This window comes from Lagenorhynchus albirostris, chromosome 4 (genome assembly GCF_949774975.1).
Source record: "Lagenorhynchus albirostris chromosome 4, mLagAlb1.1, whole genome shotgun sequence".
NCBI classification, from domain to species: Eukaryota; Metazoa; Chordata; class Mammalia; order Artiodactyla; family Delphinidae; genus Lagenorhynchus; species Lagenorhynchus albirostris.
The window spans coordinates 122517122-122542644 of record NC_083098.1 but is presented as its reverse complement, the minus strand read 5'-3'; the positions used below and the strand labels follow the sequence as shown (position 1 = coordinate 122542644).

The 25523-nt window shown below is 40.6% G+C and overlaps 1 protein-coding gene across 6 annotated transcripts in view; it reads right to left on the bottom strand.

The window, feature by feature from the left end:
- Positions 1-21505, bottom strand: part of UGT8 (UDP glycosyltransferase 8) — a 141393-nt gene extending 119888 nt beyond the window's left edge. For 5 of the 6 annotated variants that reach the window (XM_060148641.1, XM_060148640.1, XM_060148637.1 and 2 more), the window contains exons 1-2: positions 21308-21505; positions 5375-5535 (exon numbers count right to left, since the gene is read on the bottom strand). The gene's annotated coding sequence lies outside the window, so the exon portion shown is untranslated. The remainder of the gene's footprint in view (positions 1-5374; positions 5536-21307) is intronic. The other variant, XM_060148638.1, reaches the window with a different exon arrangement.
- Between the last annotated feature and the right edge of the window lie 4018 nt (positions 21506-25523).

Here is a 25523-nt window from a genome sequence, read left to right as displayed (position 1 = left end):
TCTACTTTACCATTATCACTAAATTATACAAATTATAAGAGAATCTGAAATATTAGTGTATTAGTAAAGTATTAGCAATGTCCCTTTGGATAGATAATTTAAATAAATGTCAACGTGTATTTAAAATTTTGGTGTTTTGGATCTGTGTCATATTTAGGTAACCTAAGACTGTCTTTTCAGGTAGCTCACATCTCAAGTTGTTTATATTATGATAATAAAATCATTTTAAGTGACCCTATCATGAAGTCCCTATAATTAAAGGAAAAAAATAAATATATATATGGCATGCATCTATGGACGCCCAAATCCACAGCCTTTGTAATTTAGGCCAAGTTATTTAATTTCTCTGCACCTAATTCGCTTCACCTGCCAGGTGAAGATATTAAATTAGATGGTCTGGAACATCGCTTACAATTCTAAAGCTTACTGAAAAATGGGATTAAGACTAAGTTTAATGAGACTGATATGATTTGGCTCACAAAAGTAGTTAAGACCAGATCAATGGATGCTGAGGAAAAAAAATGAAGAAAAATGAAATTCACCCTGATTTTAAACTTTATGTTCTAGAGAATCTTTACTGTGAAGACACATTTCATAGGGATGCTTTTAAAATGCAATTCTGATTCAGTATGTCTGGTATGGGGCCCCAAATGATTTCTTTCTGACGAGCTCTCTGGTGACACGAGACGCTGTAGGTGTGCACACCGCACTGTGAGTAAGCAAAGATTTAGAGTCAAGCCGAGAGGTAGAACGAAGAGTAATAAAACATGATCAATAATGAGGTCAACCAGTCAACAATACCAATAACCTACTGGAAAACAAATTGTTTTTCAATCACACATAAACAAAAGACAATTTGCTTAAAATAACGAAAGGACTTAATGGACTTAATATGCAATTTTTTTTAAGGAACTGATATCTGGTAGGTGAGCCAATCTTCCAACAAACAGCTCCACTCCAGTGGCTCTCAACTCTGACTGCTCATTATAATCATCTGGGGAGCCCGTGAAAACCAGAGACGCCTGAAAACCTGCCGCTCCCAACCTAGATCAATTAAAAATCAGAATTTCTGGAGGTGAGGCCTACCTAGGTCTTAGAGTTTTTTGTTTTCTTTTTGATGCTCCCCAAGGGATTATGATATTGAGAACCAGTGAGCTACACTTTCACAAAGTCATAGCAAAATACACAAAAGTAAACTAATCCAACCCACTTTTTTTGTTGTCTTTTAATAAATTGAGGAGCTTGTGTGTGTGTGTGTGTGTGTGCGTGTGTGTGTGTTGGCAAAACTAAGAATACTTGAATACCCCTAAACAACCAATTAGTAAATAAAATACAGTATCATGACTTTAGATTATAAAAACTAACCAGGGAAAGTGTTAACCAGGAAAACATTTTGAAATTTATACCAGATTTTTCTTTTGTCCCTAAAATGATTAGAAATTTTTTCATCACATGAGAAAATTGGAACTCGTTATATTTAGTATCATAGATCAGTGGTTCTCAAACTTTAGTATGCATCAGAATCACCTGAAGAGTTTGTTATAACAGACTTTTAGGCCTGTCCTCAGTTTCTGATTCTGTAGATCTGGGAGGGGTCCAAGAATCTGCATATCTAACAAATTCCCAAGGGATGTTGATGCTGCTGGTCCAGGGACCATTTTGAGAATCACTGATAGAGAAAAAAGTTTGTAATTTTAAAAACCGCAATTTTATAGATATCCATATCCACAGATACAATGCGGATTTCTTTTTCTGCACCTCCTTAAGACCAGCTTGGTACCAGTTATCTCCATGCTTCCGCATCATGTGATCAACATTCAGCAAACAATAAGGAAATTCTTTGTTTTGATTCTGATCTCATCCTTAAACAAATGAGAAAATTTTCATAAATCGTACAACTGAGTTTGTATGAGGCTTTAGGTTCTCATAGGTATATGCTTTCTTAAAAAAAACTGATGTTTGATTAATGTTTTAAAATGTTTCATTAGGACTTTTTATAACTCTTTCATTGGGATTTAATTAGCAGAATACCACAATGAATGTGGAGGAAATGCAGATCAAATTATCTTCTCCCACAATGGGACAAAATCACATGTGTGGGAAACAGCTTTTCAATACACCATTTCTTAGAGAATCTTAAGGCTTCGAAAATGTACTAGGATCACAAAAGATCATGGGATTGTTTCTCTTATTATTAATAATATCCTTTGTTTAATATCACTAGTTTAAGCGAATTTTTAACATTATCTACATTAACATTATAAGAGTCACAAAATAAATCCCCATGTGATAACTTAAACATGTTTTGGGACCCAAAATGTCTGGCCAAATATAACCAAAAAACAAACTTAAAATAATTCTGGATATTTCCCTATTCAGTTCCTTGCAAGTCCTGTAGAGTGAACAAATAGCAAACTTCCCCACTGCTGTCTCATAAAACGCTAGTCAAATCACAAAGAGAAGGTTGTTATGGAGGATCAGATAAAACAGCAACCTTATATTGTTCTCCAGAAGAGGAAGATTTTGGTAGGCTGAGAATGCATTTCTCTGATACTCCCTTACAAACAAGTAAAAATGTAGTTTTGTGGCTTCTAAGCATCTAGGATTAGACTTGATAGTCAACACAATGAGGCAAGTCTAAAGAAGTCTTTTGTATATCATTGCCATTGTTAAGTCTTGCAAACATAATATGCTTGTTATGAAATGATGCCAACTATATGTTAAAATATGTATTTTCATATTTTATGTAATAAATCAGTCCCAATTTAAAAGCTAAAGATAACTGAGTCCAAGCCCTCTCATTTGTAGAGAAAGGGACAAGGTCTCCAGCAGGTGGTTGCCAAGCATCATTTGGCTAGTTCATAGTTACTCATTGGCAGAGTCGGAACTAGCACTCAGGTTTCCTGGGTCCTAATCCAGTATCTCTTATCTATACCACATAAAGACTCTCCAAAGTTGCCACTGCCACATGCCAGATAACAGGCTTTTTCTTGAATTCTGGGATCCACAAAGCAAATCAGCAGTCTTTGAAAAGCCTTACTAATGACCTTCTTACACTTTTATACATAAAAACCTTTCAATTTTATACTAGATTTGAAAAGTCACCGTGTATTTTGGCTCTATGGCAGAAGACTTCTATCATATAATAGGCTGCCTGTGAACAAATGGTTGGATTAATTCTTTCATTTTTTTTTTTTTTGGCTGTGTTGGGTCTTTGTTGCTGCACACAGGCTTTCTCTAGTTGTGGCGAGTGGGGGCTACTCTTTGTTGCGGTGTGCGGGCTTCTCATTGCAGTGGCTTCTCTCGTTGCGGAGCATGTGCTCTAGGCTCGCGGGCTTCAGTAGTTGTGGCACGTGGGCTCAGTAGTTGTGGCCTGCGGGCTCTAGAGCACAGGCTCAGTAGTTGTGGCTCACGGGCTCTAGAGAGCAGGCTCAGTAGTTATAGTGCACGGGCTTAGATACTCCGTGGCATGTGGGATCTTCCCGGATCAGGGATCCAACCCACGTCCCCTGCATTGGCAGGCGGATTCTTAACCGCTGTGCCACCAGGGAAGCCCCTGGATTAATCCTTATATGTTACAGATGCTCACTAGACAAACCTCCAGGAATTCAACATGTCTGGTTCAAAGTGTCTCCCCTTCCATGCCTTGTGAGCAGAGTAGGAATAAGAGTAGTACTGCATTTATGTAGTATCAAAATGATAAGCTAAATTACTTTTACTGGTAAAAATAATGATGAGAAAGCATAAAGCAGTTGGGCTCGTATAGAGGCTGGACAACTACTATACAGGACGATCTGAATAAAATGACTAGATCCTACTCTACTGATGGACAGACTCTACCACCCTCCCCCAGCCCCCCAAACACACCTCTACCCACATTCCTACTGACAATTTGCAAGCCATTCACTGGGATTTCTCTTCTGAACTCCCCACCAAAGGCAAGGACATTATCTCCAGAAAGGCAGACAAATGAAACAGTGAGAGAGCAAAAAGAGGGAGCAGGACAGCCAGAGGCCCTTGTTTCTGCATATTTAGCATTGTTTAGAAATGTGAACAAAAAGTATACTCTAAAGCATATGCTAGTCAAAATAACAATCACCTCTCAATGCTCTCAAGAATTATTTAAAACTGGCAAATAAGAGTCAGGCATCACTTCTTATTAATAATATTCTTTCCTAACCCATTGATTTCCTTTCTTTGAAGAGATTTCTTGAAATCTATTCTTATTCCTATTCCTACTCCTACTGCCCTGCCCAGAAGAGATGGAAGAGGAGACATTCTGAACCAGAGAACTTTGGTAAGAGGGAAAAGAACTCAGCCTGTGCTTCTGGCTAATCGCTATAAAACGTCTTAACTGGGGGGTGGGGGGAGAAGGGAGCATTTAAATGCTTCTGAAGTCACAGCTTCCTAATATGTGTAATCATTCTCTTTTCCAACTACTATTCCTTGACATCAGCCATATTTATATTCAAATATAAATCCAAATTAAAAACTAAATAGGGCTTCCCTGGTGGCGCAGTGGTTGAGAGTCCGCCTGCCGATGCAGAGGACATGGGTTCGTGCCCCGGTCCGGGAGGATCCCACATGCCGTGGAGCGGCTAGGCCCGTAAGCCATGGCTGCTGAGCCTGTGCGTCCGGAGCCTGTGCTCCGCAACAGGAAAGGCCACAACAGTGAGAGGCCCACGTACCACAAAAAAAAAAAAAAAAAAAAAAAACCGAAACTAAATAACAATTATCTCTGTCATTATTTCCTCTTATTAGCCTTTCTTAGAATTAGCTGTGAATACACTTCCATCCATTAGAAGCCCCAGGTAAATTTTAAAAGAAAAATCTACTAAACAATTATTAATTTTATAATGATGAGTTCAAAGAACCATATATAACCTTTCTACAGACCAACTTTTTTCTTCTGTTTTAACTAAATGATACAGCAGTTTATACAGAACATTTCATTTAAAAACAAAGGAAGGGTGAGAGGGGTAAGATGGCGGAAGAGTCAGACGCGCAGATCACCTTCCTCCCCACAGATACACCAGAAATACATCTACACGTGGAACCACTCCTACAGAACACCTACTGAACGCTGGCAGAAGACCTCAGACCTCCCAAAAGGCAAGAAACTCCCCACGTACCTGGGTAGGGCAAAAGAATAAAGAATAAACAGAGACAAAAGAATAGGGACGGGACCTGCACCAGTGGGAGGGAGCCGTGAAGGAGGAAACGTTTCCACACACTAGGAGCCCCTTCGCGGGCGGAGACTGCGGGTGGCGGAGGTCAGAAGCTTCGGAGCCACGGAGGAGAACACAGCAACAGGGGTGCGGAGGGCAAAGCGGGGAGATTCCCGCACAGAGGATCAGGGCCGACCAGCACTCACCAGTCCGAGAGGCTTGTCTGCTCACCCGCCGGGGAGGGCGGGGCTGGGAGCAGGCTCGGGCTTCCAGTGGAGCGCAGGGAGAGGACTGGCGGCGTGAACACAGCCTGCAGGGCTTAGTGCGCCACGGCTGGCCGGGAGGGAGTCCGGGGAAAAGTCTGGACCTGCCGAAGAGACAAGAGACTTTTTCTTCCCTCTTTGTTTCCAGGTGCGCGAGGAGAGAGGATTCAGAGCACTGCTTAAAGGAGCTCCACAGACAGGCGCGAGCCGCGGCTAACAGCGCGGACCCCAGCGACGGGAATGAGACGCTAAGGCTGCTGCTGCCGCCACCAAGAAGCCTGTGTGCGAGCACAGGTCACTATCCACACCTCCCTTCCGGGGAGCCTGTGCAGCCCGCCACTGCCAGGGTTCCGGGATCCAGGGACAACTTCCCCGGGAGAATGCACGGTGCGCCTCAGGCTGGTGCAACGTCACGCCGGCCTCTGCCGCCAAAGTCTCGCCCCGCATCCGTGCTCCTCCCTCCCCCTGGCCTGAGTGAGCCAGAGTCCCTGAATCAGCGGCTCCTTTAACCCTGTCCTGTCTGAGCAAAGAACAGACGCCCCCCAGCGGCCTACACGCAGAGGCGGGGCCAAATCCAAAGCCGAAACCCGGGAGCTGGGCGAACAAAGAAGAGAAAAGGAAATCTCTCCCAGCAGCCTCAGGAGCAGCAGATTAAATCTCCACAATCAACTTGATGTACCCTGCATCTGTGGCATACCTGAAAAGACAACGAATCATCCCAAATTGAGGAGGTTCAAAGCAAAATTTATTATTTTTTCCTTTTCCTCTTTTTGTGAGTATGTATGTGTATGCTTCTGTGTGAAATTTTGTCTGTATAGCTTTGCTTTCACCATTTGTACTAGGGTTCTATCCGTCTGATGTTTTTTTTTTAACTTAAAAAAATTTTTTTTTCTTAATATTTTTTTATTTTAATAACTTTATTTTATTTTACCATACTTTATTTTATTTCATCCTCTTTCTTCCTTTCTTTCTTTTCCTTCCTTCCTCATTCTTTCCTCCCTCCCTCTCTCTCTCTCTCTTTCTTTCTACTTTTTCCTCCCTTTTATTCTGAGCCGTGTGGATGAAAGGCTCTTGTTGCTGCAGCCAGGACTCACTGCTCTGCCTCTGAGGTGGGAGACACAACTTCAGGACACTGGTCCACAAGAGACCTCCCAGCTCCACATAGTATCAAACGGTGAAAATCTCGCAGAGATCTCCATCTCAACACCAACACCCAGCGTCACTCAACGACCAGCAAGCTACAGTGCTGGACACCCTATGCCAAACAACTAGCAAGACAGGAACACAACCCCACCCATTAAAAGAGAGGCTCCTGAAAATCATAATAAGTCCACAGACACCCCAAAACACACCACCAGACGTGGACCTGCCCACCAGAAAGACAAGATCCAGCCTCATCCACAAGAACACAGGCACCAGTCCCCTCCACCAGGAAGCATACACAACCCACTGAACCAACCTTAGCCACTGGGGACAGACACCAAAAACAATGGGAACTACGAACCTGCAGCCTGCAAAAAGGAGACCCCAAACACAGAAAGATAAGCAAAATGAGAAGACAGAAAAACACACAGCAGATGCAGGAGCAAGATAAAAACCCACCAGACCTAACAAATGAAGAGGAAATAGGCAGTCTACCTGAAAAAGAATTCAGAATAATGATAGTAAAGATGATCCAAAATCTTGGAAATAGAATAGAGGAAATGCAGGAAACATTTAGCAAGGACCTAGAAGAACTAAAGATGAAACAAGCAATGACGAACAACACAATAAATGAAATTCAAAATACTCTAAAAGGGATCAATAGCAGAATAACTGAGGCAAAGGAATGGATAAGTGACCTGGGAGATAAAATAGTGGAAATAACAACTGCATTCTTTTTCTAAAGAAAAAAGAATGAAAAAAAACTGAGGACAGTCTCAGAGACCTCTAGGACAACATTAAACGCACCAACATTTAAATTATAGGGGCTCCAGAAGAAGAAGAGAAAAAGAAAGGGACTGAGAAAATATTTGAAGAGATTATAGTTGAAAACTTCCCTAATATGGGAAAGGAAATAGTTAACCAAGTCCAGGAAGCACAGAGAGTCCCATACAGGATATATCCAAGGAAAAACATGCCAAGACAAATATTAATCAAACTGTCAAAAATTAAATACAAAGAAAACATATTTAAAGCAGCAAGGAAAAAACAACAAATAACACACAAGGAAATCCTCATAAGGTTAACAGCTGATCTTTCAGCAGAAAGTCTGCAAGCCAGAAGGGACTGGCAAGACATATTTAAAGTGATGAAGGAGAAAAATCTACAACCAAGATTACTCTACCCAGCAAGGATCTCATTCAGATTTGATGGAGAAATTAAAACCTTTACAGACAAGCAAAAGCTGAGAGAGTTCAGCACCACCAAACCAGCTTTACAACAAATGCTTGAGGATCTTCTCGAGGCAAGAAACACAAGAGAAGGAAAAGACGTATAACAACAAACCCAAAACAATTAAGAAAATGGGAATAGGAACATACATATCGATAATTACCTTAAATGTAAATGGACTAAATGCTCCCACCAAAAGACACAGACTGGCTGAACGGATACAAACACAAGACCCATATATATGCTGTCTACAAGAGACCCACTTCAGACCTAGAGACACATACAGACAGAAAGTGAGGGGACGGAAAAAGATATTCCATGCAAATGGAAATCAAAAGAAAGCTGGAGGAGCAATTCTCATATCAGACAAAATAGACTTTCAAATAAAGACTATTACAAGAGACAAAGAAGGACACTACATAATGATCAAGGGATCGATCCAAGAAAAAGATATAACAATTGTAAATATTTATGCATCCAACATAGGAGCACCTCAATACATAAGGCAAATACTAACAGCCATAAAAGGGGAAATCGACAGTAACACATTCATAGTAGGGGACTTTAACACCCCACTTTCACCAATGGACAGATCATCCAAAATGAAAATAAATAAGAAAATACAAGCTTTACATTATACATTAAACAAGATGGACTTAATTGATATTCACAGGACATTCCATCCAAAAACAACAGAATATGAATTTTTCTCAAGTGCTCATGGAACATTCTCCAGGATAGATCATATCTTGGGTCACAAATCAAGCCCTGGTAAATTTAAGAAAACTGAAATTGTATCAAGTATCTTTTCTGACCACAACGTTATGAGACTAGATATCAATTACAGGAAAAGATCTGTAAAAAATACAAACACATGGAGGTGAAACAATACACTGCTTAATAATGAAGTGATCACTGAAGAAATCAAAGAGGAAATCAAAAAATACCTAGAAACAAATGACAATGGAGACATGACGACCCAAAACCTATGGGATGCAGCAAAAGCACTTCTAAGAGCGAAGTTTATAGCAATACAATCCTACCTTAAGAAACAGGAAACATCTCGAATAAACAACCTAACCTTGCACCTAAAGCAATTAGAGAAAGAAGAACAAAGAAACCCTAAAGTTAGCAGAAGGAAAGAAATCATAAAGATCAGATCAGAAATAAATGAAAAAGAAATGAAGGAAACGATAGCAAAGATCAATAAAACTAAAAGCTGGTTCTTTGAGAAGATAAACAAAATTGATAAACCATTAGCCAGACTCATCAAGAAAAAAAGGGAGAAGACTCAAATCAATAGAATTAGAAATGAAAAAGGAGAAGTAACAACTGACACTGCAGAAATAAAAAGATCATGAGAGATTACTACAAGCAAGTCTATGCCAATAAAATGGACAACCTGGAAGAAATGGACAAATTCTTAGAAATGCACAACCTGCTAAGACTGAATCAGGAAGAAATAGAAAATATGAACAGACCAGTCACAAACACTGAAATTGAAACTGTGATTAAAAATCTTCCAACAAACAAAAGCCCAGGACCAGATGGCTTCACAGGCAAATTCTATCAAACATTTAGAGAAGAGCTAACACCTATCCTTCTCAAACTCTTCCAAAATATAGCAGAGGGAGGAACACTCCCGAATTCCTTCTACGAGGCCACCATCACCTTGATACCAAAACCAGACAAGGATGTCACAAAGAAAGAAAAATAGAGGCCAACATCACTGATGAAAATAGATGCAAAAATCCTCAACAAAATACTAGCAAACAGAATCCAACAGCACATTAAAAGGATCATACACCATGATCAAGTGGGGTTTATTCCAGGAATGCAAGGATTCTTCAATATAAACAAATCAATCAATGAGATACACCATATTAACAAATTGAAGGAGAAAAACCATATGGTCATCTCAATAGATGCAGAGAAAGCTTTCGACAAAATTCAACACCCATTTATGGTAAAAACCCTGCAGAACGTAGGCCTAGAGGGAACTTTCCTCAACATAATAAAGGCCATATATGACAAACCCACAGCCAACATCGTCCTCAATGGTGAAAAACTGAAAGCATTTCCACTAAGATCAGGAACAAGACAAGGTTGCCCACTCTCACCACTCTTATTCAACATAGTTTTGGAAGTTTTAGCCACAGCAATCAGAGAAGAAAAAGAAATAAAAGGAATCCAAATTGGAAAAGAAGAAGTAAAGCTGTCACTGTTTGCAGATGACACGATACTATACATAGAGAGTCCTAAAGATGCTACCAGAAAACTACTAGAGCTAGTCAATGAATTTGGTAAAGTAGCAGGATAGAAAATTAATGCACAGAAATCTCTGGCATTCCTATACACTAATGATGAAAAATCTGAAAGTGAAATCAAGAAAACACTCCCATTTACCACTGCAACAAAAAGAATAAAATATCTAGGAATAAACCTACCTAAGGAGACAAAAGACCTGTGTGCAGAAAATTATAAGACACTGATGAAAGAAATTAAGATGATACAAATAGATGGAGAGATATACCATGTTCTTGGATTGGAAGAATCAACATTGTGAAAATGACTCTACTACCCAAAGCAATCTACAGATTCAATGCAATCCTTGTCAAACTACCACTGGCATTTTTCACAGAACTAGCACAAAAAATTTCACAATTTGTATGGAAACACAAAAGACCCTGAATAGCCAAAGCAATCTTGAGAACGAAAAACGGAGCTGGAGGAATCAGGCTCCCTGACTTCAGACTATACTACAAAGCTACAGTAATCAAGACATTATGGTACTGGCACAGAAACAGAAAAATAGATCAATGGAACAGGACAGAAATTCCAGAGATAAACCCACGCATATATGATCACTTTATCTTTGATAAAGGAGGCAGGAATGTGCAGTGAAGAAAGGAGAGCCTCTTAAATAAGTGGTGCTGGGAAAACTGGACAGGTACATGTAAAAGTATGAGATTAGATCACTCCCTAACACCATACACAAAAATAAGCTCAAAATGGATTAAAGACCTAAATGTAAGGTCAGAAACTATCAAACTCTTAGAGGAAAACATAGGCAGAACACTCTATGACACAAATCACAGCAAGATTCTTTTTGACCCACCTCCTAGAGAAATGGAAATAAAAACAAAAATAAACAATTGGGACCTAATGAAACTTCAAACCTTTTGCACAGCAAAGGAAACCATAATCAAGACCAAAAGACAACCCTCAGAATGGGAGAAAATATTTGCAAGTGAAGCAACTGACAAAGGATTAATCTCCAAAATTTACAAGCAGCTCATGCAGCTCAATAACAAAAATATAAACAACCCAATCCAAAAATGGGCAGAAGACATAAATAGACATTTCTCCAAAGAAGATATACAGATTGCCAACAAACACATGAAAGAATGCTCAATATCATTAATCATTAGCGAAATGCAAATCAAAACTACAATGAGATATCATCTCACACCAGTCAGAATGGCCATCATCAAAAAATCTAGAAACAATAAATGCTGGAGAGGGTGTGGAGAAAAGGGAACACTCTTGCACTGGTCGTGGGAATGTGAATTGGTACAGCCACTATGGAGAACAGTATGGAGGTTCCTTAAAAACCTACAAATAGAACTACCATATGACCCAGCAATCCCACTCCTGGGCATATACCCTGAGAAAACCATAATTCAAAAAGAGTCATGTACCAAAATGTTCATCGCAGCTCTATTTACAATAGCCAGGAGATGGAAACAACCTAAGTGTCCATCATCTGATGAATGGATAAAGAAGATGTGGCACATATATACAATGGAATATTACTCAGCCATAAAACGAAACGAAATTGAGCCATTTGTAATGAGGTGGATGGACCTAGAGTCTGTCATACAGAGTGAAGTAAGTCAGAAAGAGAAAGACAATACCGTATGCTAACACATATATATGGAATTTAAGAAAAAAAAAATATCATGAAGAACCTAGGGGTAAGACAGGAATAAAGACACAGACCTACTAGAGAATGGACTTGAGGATATGGGGAGGGGGAAGGGTATAAGCTGTGACAAAGTGAGAGAGTGGCATGGACATATATACGCTACCAAACGTAAAGTAGATAGCTAGAGGGAAGCAGCTGCATAGCACAGCGAGATCAGCTTGGTGCTTTGTGACCACCTAGAGGGGTGGGATAGGGAGGGTGGAAGGGAGGGAGACGCAAGAGGGAAGAGATATGGGAACATGTGTATATGTATAACTGATTTACTTTGTTATAAAGCAGAAACTAACACACCATTGTATACCAATTATACTCCAATAAAGATGCAAAATAAAAGTAAAGTAATTTTTAAAAAAGAGTTAATACTCCATACTTGAAAAAAAAAGGAAGGGAACATTTCAAGTTTGAATATGTGGTTTTGAAAATAAACAAAAGGAAAAAAGCATCAATATACATACAGCATTTTAGAGAATTTACCTCCTTGCCTGCTTTATGAGTCACTGAAGGTATCATTCAATTACGTTTAAATATGTTACCTCTGATTAGTATGTTTGTCCAAGGTCTTATGGGGAAACTAAGAGTGAAAGTCCACACTCTAACTGCGCATACTCTTCTTAGAGGGAGAATGAATGTAACTAAGTGTTCAAATATCATGGACAAATGTAGACAGGAAAGTCAAAAGCAAAAGAAACTGGGAAGCAACAGTCTGAGGTGGGACTGAGTGTAGAAACCACGAAGGATGAGAATTTGAAAGCACAGACGAAAAAAAAGAACAGTTCAGGTGTGGGGTATCCTAAAGCAAATGCTTAAAGAGAGAAATGAACCCAATAAATGGAACGTGCTGGGCACAGGAGGAAGTAAACAAGGGTGATCAGAAGGCAGCCGGACGAGAGAGAGCCCTGAAAGCCAGGATTCCCATGGGAAAATGAGTAGCCAGGAGCCTGGGTTCCAACATCAAATCCCCTGCAGACTGTCCTGGTGATTTCAGAGCTCTGCACCCCCAGGTCATGGTTTGTAAGATGTGACTACCTACCGGACAACGCTCAGGGGCAGAATGAGGATAAAATGACAGAATGTATGAGTCAGCAATTTGCAAAGTGCAAAAAAGCTGTATGAATGTAACATCTGACTGTTGTTCAAAGGAACTGAGAATTTCCCACATAAAGGTAGTGTCTGAGATGGTAACTACATTTTCCCACCAACGTTCCTAGTAAACCTCAGCCCTAAGCCAGTAGGCTGTTCCTTCTTTGGGATATTGAGGATCACAGCTATTGGTTTTAATTAAACTCATGCTCAGATCAATACTATGGTTTCCTGCTATGATGCTCCAGGTTCACACAAAGCCCACATATGCCACCGAGACACTTGTCCTTTTCCTCTTTTTTTTCCTTCCCCTCCACTACTGTCTTTCCTTGTCCACTCTCCATCTTGCTCTAATTCCCTGTTTCTTATTTATTTCTCCTTCCAGTTTCCCTTACTCTCGCTTTAGCTCCATTAAGATATATTCTCACAAATGCCCCTGAAGTATTTTCAAAACCAGGAAAAAACAGAGTCAGTGATTAGCATTAATATTCCTTAAAATAGTTTCACCCTTGACCTTATCCACAAATTTCACTGCTCCCTCCCCCCCCCTTCTAAGTAGACAGGCAAACCTGTTTGACTAGTTTTCCTCTAAGCCCCACTCTCCTGATTGGCTGACGAGTACAGATGAACCACAGGTACAACAGCACACATGCAAAGTCTATGTAAAGCACATGGCCTTCCTCAGAAGGAGAAGCCACAGCCAAGGGACTGCAGGGCCTGTGTCATCCGCCCAGTCTCTGGGCAGCTCTCTCAAAGCAGGAAGGCAACACCAGTGGATGGCTTATTCCATTGCTAGTTAAAAAAAAAAAAAAATTCTTCCTGTCAATGCCTTCTCTTCTGAATAAGGGATATTAAGGTGAGGATGAGGTCTAGAATCAGATTAAGCCTGTATGTTACAAGCTTAAGATGGTGTATGTGAGTATATTTACAGTGTGGTACAGAGGTGTCCCTAAGTTTTGTTGTTGTTGTTGTGTAAGTCCATTAGGAAAGTTTGAATTTGCAAAACAGATTAACCAAAATGGGATTCCTTTTATAGAGAGGTGTACTTTGAGATTGCTTTAAATAAGCAAAGTCTCTGGGTACCTTTAAAATAGGATATGCTTTAAAATCACTGTTCATATATTTTGGACTGTCGACTATTTCAAACCTATGGAAAAGTATAAAGATTAATATAGAAAACATCTGTATACCCGTCACCTATATTTTAAGAGTTAAAATTTTGCCTTACTTTCAAGTGTTTTGAAAATTTTAAATTCTATAAATATTCAATTTATAAGAACCGAATTTTATACTACTTTTCAGGAACATATTATAAAAATATACAGCATATTCGTACACTTGATTCTACTTTTTAAAAAGTTTTTAAATCCATGGGAACATTTTGTTTACACTAAAACATCCCACTTGAAGGAAAATCATCCCCATGGTTATTATTAAAGCAAGTTATAGCCAATGTAATAGCTAAAATAGTATAACTCTTGAAAATGTGTCAAGTATCAAATTTCTTCGAAATAGAATTGAAAAGTGCAAAATAATTGTACACATGTTTGTATTCATAATATTCCCAAATCAAGCAAATATTTACCAAATCAGTTACAATGTAAATTTATTTAGTGGACTAGAATCCCAAAAGGTTCATTTCTGTTCTCTAAATCAAGTCAAGGGAAATTACACCTCCAATATAGTGACTGTTTCCATTATTAATAATTCAGACAAATAGCACAAAGCTATTAGCAAAATACACAGTATCTCTGAAATGTTCCTAACTACACATTCTTTCTATCTAATCCAAATGTTTTAATACTTACATAAATTTCCAACCAGAGCAGGAACTGACCTAGGCTGTCCTACATACCATGCCATTCACAAACCCAAAGGTTCCGTCTTTGTTGGGGCTCTGCACTCCTAAATGCTGACCTCACGTCTAAGTTAATTTCAATGTGGCACCTGTCATCTCTGTAAGGGAGTCCTGAGCAGGACAGTATAGAGTCCAAAACTGAGTTGGTGAATATGTAACATGGAACTGTCAGAAGTCCTAAATTGAAAATCACCGGCACAGCCCACTACGTTTTGCAAGAGTGGGACCATACACTGTGAGGGAGTTAGCACAACAGACGGAAACTCAACTCCAAAACAGAGAGGTCCTGATAACAAAAAATGTAGCTAGAGAATTTCAGGGAAAGAACGTCATCAAAGGTTAAAAACCACATACATAATGGACTTCAGTTCACCTTAAAAATACTGAACATCTAATTTCATTTTACTCAGAAAACATTTATTGGATGTCCTAAAAACTATGTACTATGCTACACGTTATATAAACAAATGAGGGACTTCCCTGGCAGTCCAGTGGTTAAGACTCCACACTTCCACTGCAGGGGGCACGGGTTTGATCCCTGGTCAGGGAACTAAGATCCCGCATGCCACACTGCACAGCCAAAAAAAAAAAAAAATTATATATATATATATATGTATGTGTATATATATATATATATAATATATATATATACATATATATAAAAACAAATGATAAGTAGTGAATATTAATAAGCATGTATTGAAACAGACTTACTAATTTGAACTAAAATGGAATATTTATAACCAGTTAATCACGAAAAACCAACTAGTAAACATCATGCACCATGTTCAATTGTTGAGTGGTTCCCAAACCAATTCACATATGTAAATTTTTTTCAAAATACCCATTAATTACAGGGTAAAAAATATATACATATTAAAACAGAAATCTAATTTTAGATGTTTATCTCTAATATAAAGCATTACTTCATCCAACTAGAGAAAATCCTAAGGAAAAAAGTAGATTTTATTTTATTTTACTTTATTTTTATTTTTGTGTGCCTTGGGTCTTCGTTGCTGCACGTGGGCTTTTCTCTAGTTGCGGGGGGCTACTCTTCATTGTGGTGCGCAGGCTTCTCATTGCGGTGGCTTCTCTTGTTGCGGAGCACAGGCCCTAGGCGCACGGGCTTCAGTAGTTGCAGCACGTGGGCTCAGTAGCTGTGGCTCGCGGGCTCTAGAGCGCAGGCTCAGTAGTTGTGGTGCACGGGCTTAGTTGCTCCGTGGCATGTGGGATCTTCCTGGACCAGGGCTCGAACCCGTGTCCCCTGCATTGGCAGGCGGATTCTTAATCACTGCACCCCAGGGAAGCCCCAAAAGTAGATATTTTTAAATATTACTATGGTCAGCTCAATTTTTTAAGAAATTTACAAATCAGTCCTTCCCCTATTACACAGGTTAATACCTGATTTCCATGGTGTTGATTTTTAAGACCCTATGGAAATGCCTTCCATGCCTTAGACATGGAAATGCCTTCTGAATTAAACATTAAATTACACTGTGTTCAGTTTTAATATCACCTATCTTGTTTTTGTTTTCAGAGTCTTTTAAAATGAATAATCTTTGTCCTTATTATATTATCTGAGAAACTAGAACTCACTTAAACTCACTTAAATACCAAGAAACCTTAAAGAAGACGTTAAAAATGTCTATGATTTGATTACCAGATGCTTTTAAAAAGCAACAAAGATGCTGTGGACCCTCCAGGCTGGTGGAAGCATGGCTTGTCCTGAGGAAGCTAACATCTCCCAGAGCTCTTGAGCCAACCCTGCCCCCCAGTCAAGGAACATGTTCCAATGGCTCTCTTTTCCCTTCAAAATTTTCAAGTGCCCCTATTGTACTGGCTTCCTCCTCAAAGGCTATAAATATGATCAAGTTTCCATCTGAAACATATCTTTTAATCACCTTCCCTAAACCCTGAGAGCGAGTACTGCTGAAAGCAGCAGTCTCTACAGACCTCCCTATCACCAAATCCAAGTCCTGTTTTCCATAAAAACAGCTAGCACTTATTGCACACAAACCAGATAACTTCCAGTCACTGAGCTTGATAGACTTTATCTCATTTGATCCTCACAGTGGCCCTGGGAGGTCACACTTTGATCATCATTATGTAAATGAGGAAAGGGAACTAAATTCTGAGTTCAAGGTCACATAGCTAGTCAGGGGCAGAACCAGGACTGTCTGATACCCCTCATTTTAGTACTTAGCCCCTCATTTCTTGAAATTCTTTCCTCCTTCAGCTACTGAAAGTTACTCTCCCCTAATTTTCCTCCTGGCTTTCACTCTGTACCTTTTCCTTCTTTACTGCTCCCTATATCTCTAGCCAACAATTTGATTTTAGAATCTCCCCAGGCCTCTTTTTTCATCTTACTCTCTGAACCTGCCCTAGAAGATCTACTGACTTCCGTTTTTTTTTTTTTTGCAACCACCTATATGTTGAAAATGGTTAAAGCAGTCAGTCTATCCACCCATCCATTAATCTATCCATTTATCTACCTACCTATCTAGCCCAGACCTCTCTGCTCAGAAGTTCTGTGCAATGATCCATCGGACACTCATCTCCAGCTGGATTTTCTATAAGCACTTAATATTCTACATGTCCAAAGCTGAACTCTATCATCCTTGGTCCTCAGATCGGCTTCTCCTTTAAAGTCCCTATCCCATCCTCCCATACCACCCACCATCTAACCAGTCACCTAATCTGAGAGCTTCTACCACCTTAACATCTGCGTGACCAAAGTCTCTTCTTCATCTCACTGCCACAACTTTGATGTAAGTTCCTCAACTTCTCTCAGCAAGATCACCCCAATACCTTCTAACCTGTTATTCCTGTCTCACACCTCAGATCCATCCTTCTAGACTGCTGTGAGAGCTGTGTTTTCACCACTCCTTTGTTTAAAACAACCTTGAAGAGAAAATGGTTCACACACCGTAGGATGGCAAACAGTCCTCCATGATCTTGCCCTTGTCTACACTGACTCCTCTGTTGTCACCTTCTCTATGAAGCCTCTTTAGTCTCTGTTCCCATGTAGAACTGGCCACTTCCAAATGCCTGTTCAGGGCACTCTGCATTTCTCTATCAAAGCACTCAAGAACATATAGCATTATTTTGTACTTATTGAAGCCAACTTGTTTTCTATCTATCTAATCCTCTTAAACCCAGAGTCCTCCCATGGTCTTATGTGTCTGCATATCCCCAGTGTACAGGACCATAGTGCCCAATGCATAGTATGCTTTTCATAAGTATGTGTTGAAAAAAAGAAGGATGTTTGTGAAATGCTTTAGATTAGGAAGATATAATTATCACCGCTTTCAACACTAAATTAAACAACTTTATTCAAACTCATTTGATTATGTAACCCCATGTGTGGGTATGCAAAGTAATACTGAAATGATTCACCTAGCTTCAAGTATGGGCACCAGGCTTATCAAATCACACTTCTTATTCCCAGCTTCCAGAGTAGAGAAATAGTGCCAACATTACATACAGCTAGTCAATTTCAATGGCCGAAAGCAGGATGTAAAGTATCATCGGACACGTATTCCTAAACAAAGACAATCTGGGCCTACCATAAGAAAAGGAAACTTTTTTTAAAGCCTGCTTCAATTTCTTGGAAAAGCAAAGATCTTCCAGAAGACTGAATGTCTGAAATCAAGACACCCTTCTAAAGATCTGATATACAAAATTTTCTATTAAAAAAACACATTAAAACCATTTATATAGAAGTTACCCTTCTAGGAACCTCAGCCATTGAGCTCACTATCTAGCCCAGAAACAAAGGATGAGAACAGCAAGTACCTGTCACAAATTACGCAGGCTTTATACTCAAGCAATAGCCCACATCATTTCAGGAAAAAAAAAGAAAAAAAAAAAAAAGACAACAGATAATAGAGCAGCAGGGCCCGCTCACAGCCTGACAGCAGCAGAAAGTGATAGCTGATAACAGAAAGAGGACCCAGAAAAACCATAAAAAAAAAAGAATAGTACTTCTGTCCCCAATCTAGTATTTCAACCAGGCAGGCTGAGGCCATTTACTATAAACAAAAACAGCTCTATACACCTCAAGGAATAGCACTATTCAATTCTTTATGAATTCATGTTCATAAAGACAGTCCAACAAAAAAAAATAACTTACATCCTGGGGAGCAAGTAAGAGTGTAATATTTAGAAATTACTTGTTTTAATAGCTAACTTTTTAAAGTGTCAGTAATTAACGGTGTGAGGGGTCAGCTATTTTGAAAATGTGCTTATGTAAATAAGTAATAACCCAGATAGTGTCAAATAAATGAGATATTATGACATATTGCAAAAACAATCAAAAGTTCTTACTCTCCTGGTGTACTTTGGAAATCTAATGTGAATGAAACAGCATCAAGTCAATATTATCTTATAAACAAGCACATAAATAACTTCGAAAAGGAGTCTGACAATTGAGAGTGTGGTTATTTTCTTCCTTTGCCATCAATATTTACATGGTAATTAAGCTGATAGTTATTCATAAGGTACCATGAAATGTTTTAAGTAATTCAAATCAAATGTGAACTTTCAAACTCTTTACACACAAAAAGATTTTACAAAAAATAAATTTTTTTACAAATATTTTTTACTCCATTGGTTTACTTATTCTAATATGCACACCAGGCATTAGTACAACAAGCATAAAGCTTTAGACTTAAAAAGAGTTTGAATCTCTACAGTAGTATTATCACGAGAAAGTCACAAGTACAGTTTTTACTCAGTTATGCCCGAGCTACTAATATACTATCAAGCTATTACTAAATGTCACGGAAGTATGCTTCATTGTAGTTTTTAAACACTGCTATAGCTCTAAATCACACAAGATGTCAACCTTACCTTGTGGGTGACAGGCAAATCAAATAGCACTTGAGTGTTTCCCTCTAGAATTATCTAGAATAGTTGCCGAACAGAAACAGTCCAAAAGCCATTATCTCAAACTGCCTGGAGATAGTTTCCATAAGAGAAAACTAGTCCACTGTTTCTCTCTGAGACAGAAAAAATAGTCTGGTTTATGATCTAATTCAATTAATGCAAAGTTCGGATTCCCTCACTATACAATATTGATGTGCATGACTCTTCCATTAATTTAAAACTCTCCAGGGAATAAAATGTGATTACTCCTAACACTATTAACATACCAATTAAAAAGCACTTCCTAGCCTTCCTTCAAGTGGCATTTTTTTCTGGGAGTAAGTGGAAATAAAGCACACCAATTACACCAATTCTGAGTGCAGACTTATTTTTTCTTTGAACATGAAATTATCATAAATAGAAACAACAGCACACTTGGCATCTAGCCAAACAACCACACCTTCATGTCATTAATCTTAAAAAACTCATTGTACGAGATGACAGCCCAAGGGAAATCGAAGGTTTTTAGAGTAGTGTTTTTCCTACCGTTTATGGGTGGAACCCACTTGAAATAAAAGGCTGCCTCTATTGCTAACACTGGTTCATAATGCAGGTGACTCGAATGCTACCCACTCCTTCCCCTTACGATACGCCCTCTCCCCCGTGAGAATGACTAGTTAACACAATCTAGTATTCCGAGTTCCAGTACTTTCAGAAGTTCTTTCACTTTCTCCCCTCCTCACCATCCCCCACCCCACCCCTTGGGGTTGCTTTTCGGCGATGGGAACCAGAGGTACAGGTACAGAGGTGGTACTTTCCCTACGGAAGTGTTGCAGAGCGGCACGTTCCCCGTACTCAACTTCATAAACCCTCCATTAAACCAGCGAATGTACACATACAGATTGAGTAACCCCCTCGCCACGCGTGACTGTCCTTTTGCCCTGTCGCACTCCGATGCGGTTTGCCTCGTACAACTCCAAACCACGCATCCCAGGCCCCCTCGCCGCTCCTCTAGCCCGCGGAAGGCGCCCTACTTCCTGCAGCGCGTCCTTCTCTCGCCTCCTAACCCGCACACGCTTCTCTAAAGCAAGGGCACGCCATATGGCTCCCGCATCCGCGCGGAGACCCTGCGACCACTGTCCATTTCCGGGGGTCGCACAGGCTTGCGGGCACTGAAAGGTCCCTGTTTCTGTGCGTCTGTGTGTGTAGCCCCAAGACACGCGCTACCCCCAATGCACCCAGGTCTAGTTCCCCCTCAGGGAGAGGACGAAGTAGAGGAGAGTTGCAGAGTTTCCCAAGCACCTCCCGGGCCCCCATCCCTGGCTGGCGGCGGGGGCTCCGCGGTGCCCATAGCTCCGGGGTCAAGTGCAAGGTCCTTGGCCAGATCCACGCCGGGTGATCCCCTCTCTCAGCCTGCACGCACGAAACGCGAGAGGACCCTCAAACGGGCGCCATACGGCCGGGAAAGGAGCACGGGCGCGAGCGAGGCAGCAAGCAAAGATCTCCTTTACACACCTCCGCCCCACATCCTACCCACCCCCAACCCCTTACCCCCTCAGTCCAACCCCATCTGCACTTTCGGATCCCTACCCCCCACCCCTGGGTCGCAGCCATCCGCCCGGCACTCACCTCAGGGAGCAAACAACGCCCCTCTCCTCTTGCCGCCCCGCCCCCCTTCCGCCCGCTGGAGCGGCGTGGTCCGTCCGCTTACCTCCGCTCTTGGCTGCTGCGCGTGAGTTTGAGTGCGTCTCCGCCGCGAAATTGTATCCGGGGACAGAAGGGACCCGTTTGTGTGCTGGATCAGGTGTCGCCGCCTTCGGTGGCTTGGGGTCGTGAGGAAGGCTGCAGAGTTAGTGTGTTAGCTTAGGACTGGCTCTCGGGACTCACAGTTGACTGCAAAGCTTGAACCGTGTCCTCCCTCACGGCCGCGGCGCGCCTGCTCTTCCGCGGCTCTCCGCGGGCGGCCGCGCCCCCCCGGCCACGCCCCGCCCCGCCCCGCCCCGCCCCGGCTCGCCTCGCCTCGCCTCGCGCGCGGCTAGCAGAGCTGGAGCGCGCCCCTCTCCTGTCGCGCCTGGCTCAGCGGGGCATGACGCGGGCAGCCACGTGCTCAGCCTCGCATCAGACGCCTGGGGCTGCGAGCACCTCCTGCTCCTTCGGCTGGGGCATGGATGCGGACGCGCCTTCGTGCCACGCGCTCGCGGGCTAAGCGAGGGCTTAAGAGTCCTGGGACTGGGATGCTCGCGGGCGGAGCGGCGGTCGGCGGACAGGCTGGGACGCTCGCGAGCCCTCCGGTGCTCGAGCTCGGAACCCTGGAACTGGCACGTGGCCCCGCCCCCTATTCCCCCAGCGAGGCGTGCCCTGTGCCCTCTCTTAAACCTCCCGTCTGGTCCCCGTGCCCGCCTTTTTTCATCGCACCAGCACCGCGCGAATCCGCGTGGTGTGGTGGTAGTGCGCTTTCTCTCCCTTCCCAGCCTCCTAGTCTGCCTCAGTCCTCCCGAATCCATTAAAAAGTCAAACTTGGGCTAGGAGGTGGAGGAAATACGCGAAGGAAAGGGGGTGAGGGGCACTTAGGTGATCAAGCCACCTGCCTCGTGAATCGGAAAGCGTTCGAAAACACGAGTTTGGGGATCCCGGAGAAAAGAAATTGGGTTGCTGCGCTCGGTAACATCCCTCCTCGCAGGCTTGTGCTGAAAGGGCCATTTATGCTTTGCTTGGTTGAGTCTGTGGCGACTTTATCCTGACTAATCTGTGTTTGCCAACAGCAGATCCTCGCCAAGTTGGCGTCCCAGCCAGGAAGCACCTTTGCGTACCCAGGCCTGCTGGAGCGGCCCTTCCCGTGGCGCCTCAGACCCGAGAGCCCAAGCGCCTTGAAGAGTCCGACCCTAGGGTGCGAGCTTCCTGGGAACCAGGAAAATCGAATAGTGTTGTTGGCTTTTCCTTTGAGCATGATTGGTAATGTATTCGATAAATATATATACGACGTAACTTTCAGAAAAGCAAAAATCATGTCGGGTGTAAGCTCCAGAAGCTAAGATGCTGCCACTGCACGTGAACGTTATACGTTTAATCACTGGAATTGGGAAAAATGCCGTCAGGCCATCCTTTTCTTGCTCCAAACCGAATTTCAAAAGTAGATTGGGACTTTGTACTCTTAGAAAAGGAAACGGAAATTATGTTTTATTGTGTATAGTATTACTTAATGTTAAATGGGGGAAAAATCTAACATACACTGTTATTCTCATTTTACTTATGACTCTGTGTTTAATAAGTGCAGGGTCCGAAGTCCATATACTAAAGAATGTTCACCGATAGACTTCCAGATGTGGATTTCAGAAAAGAATGTGCTTACTTTCTTTGCAGATCAGAAATTTGAAATATTGTGAAAAGCACAGGGGATATTTTTTCAGCCTTTGTTCCTAATCCAAGGAGATTACTGTCCTCTATTTTTTATTTAATTTCATTAGAAAAACCTAAAATGTGAACATAGGTAACAATCTGACATAAGAGAATTTAAGCATTTACTTTGAAAGCTCTGTTCTCTCAAGTGTCAAGCTTCAAGCACTTGTTCAAGCAATTGCAAGCTGTTTGTTGCATAATGCATTTGTAAATTCATGGTCCAAAAAGATTACTAGAAATTAAGTGAAAACGTTAAATTTTATTGTGTGAAAAAATTTTTTTTAATCTGTGTCACATTTCTTTGCTTATAAAGCCATGTAAACTGACCATTGTATAAGATTTTGGCAGACTTTTGGGAAGAAAATGCATTGCTCTATTATGTGTGGATATGTCCATGTCTGTTGTTTCTTTGGTTTCTCTGTTGCCTCCCACTTTCTTTATATAATGATTATCGAATTTCTCACAGCTCTGCACACAAAGGACACCCCATAATTTAAAACAAGTTAAGTCAGTCATTGTATAAATAGTTGAATTGCATTTTGGGAGCTTGAAAGTATAAAGAAAATTGGTGAGTGTCTTTCTCTTTTTTAAAAAGTCTACCAGCACTTAGCACTTCATATTATTGACTGAATGGCTGGATAAAGTAAATAATGAAAGCATTTGCTCCTTCTCTTGAAGGTAGAGTGCGTATTTTTCATATTTAATCCATCTTCCAAGCTCCCATCCAGATTCACACAAAATTCTGCCTATCAGCTTTAGTTTATAGAATGTTGAATTGAACAGCATATCTGTAGTAAGGAAGTTCCTAGCCAATGTGAAATGTGATATTAAAATTCCCTCATTATTTCGGTAGACCAAGTGTATCAGTATACTGATAATTTTTAAATTTTTAATTTAAAAAAATTAATTTAAAAATTTTTAATTAAAAAAATGCTTTTGGTTCTTTAGTCAGTTTGGGCCCATATGATTTTATCGGGAGATAAACAATGACTTATGAGAAATACTAGCTCAGCCTGGTGATTATTAACCATGGACTCTGGGACTTTAATCAGTTATAAATGGTACAGTTTTATATCATTTGCCTTGTAATATAGACCATATAGTATAGAATACAGCAGAATGAATTTAAGTTTAATCATGGGGAGAAATATGGGTGGCTGTACATTCCAATACCCTTTTGCTAATAGTCCCAAATATCTGAATATATTGCACTGGGGTACCTTATGACTGGAAACATCACTGGCTTCACAAACTAGGCCTTTGAGCTCTGCTTAGTTCCCAAGAAATGTGATTATCTACTTTGGACCTCTGAGGAGCATAGAGAGTCTAAATGCTCACAAAAAGTCTTTAGGCCTAATTTGATGCTGCTCTCCATAATAATAATAATGATTATTACGGCTCCTACTTGAGTTTTCAAAGTGTAATTCCAGGCACAATGCTAAGTAAATGAGTGATCTCATTTAATCTTCCTAAACATCCTGGAGGTAGGTACTATTATTTTTTCCTGTTGAAGACAGAGTAGCAGAAGTTTGGGGAGTCAAACTGGAAAGTGGCAAAACTGGGAACTGAATTGAATTCTGAGTCAAAGATCACACCCTGAGCGACTAGTCTATTCAGACTAGATCCACTAGTCCACCCAGACTAGTGGAGTTCAAGTCTTGGTCAGAGAAAATGTTGAAGTACATAAATCCAACCTATTTGGGGAACCCTTGGAATTCAAAAAGCACATAAACCCAGTCTGCCTTGCTGTGTCTCCTCTTTACCCCCCAGAACAGCTGCTAAATAGGCAAGTCACAGTGATGAGAGGGGCTTAATTTTCTGTGTATCCAGTTTAAAATTGTTGCAATTATTTTGTTTAATTCCTATTTCCTATAGACTCTGACTTACTGTAAGAACACCAAACCTGAGGGCAAACAGAATGAAAATCATACACAAAGTCCATAAGATAAAAACAGGTAGATTATCTTCACCTTCACCTTCACTTCCTCTTCACCTTCTCCTTTTGGCTCTTTTTCCTTTTCCATCATCTCTTATTTTCTTGCAGACATCAGCTTCTTGCTTTCGGTTTCAACTATACACTCTACTTAGTGCCATATCCCATTTTTTTAATACGTGCAAATATTTTCATTTTTATAAGTTTTAATATATGCAGTTTTTTTCATTTTTCATCTTAATTCTGTTTTATTATGCATTATAGGTTTCTTTAGAAAATGTTGATCTATGGATCAAATTGTAACAGAAGGATTGGAGAAACAAAGAGGGATTTCTAGAATTGTGGAAGTGATGGATAACTACTCGATTCTCATCAAAAGATACATTTTTTGAATTGTCTAAAGGAATACCTGATATAAAGGGCAAGCCAAAAAAAAAAAAACACTTGTACTTTTAATAATTTTGGTTACATGATTATAGACATCACTAGCTTAGACATCACTAGGTTATTCTATATGTCCTTCTAAAGCAATATTTCTTTTCATGATTAGAAAATGTCATCAATAAAACCTTACTCTCTAATCTAGTACCCAGTAAGT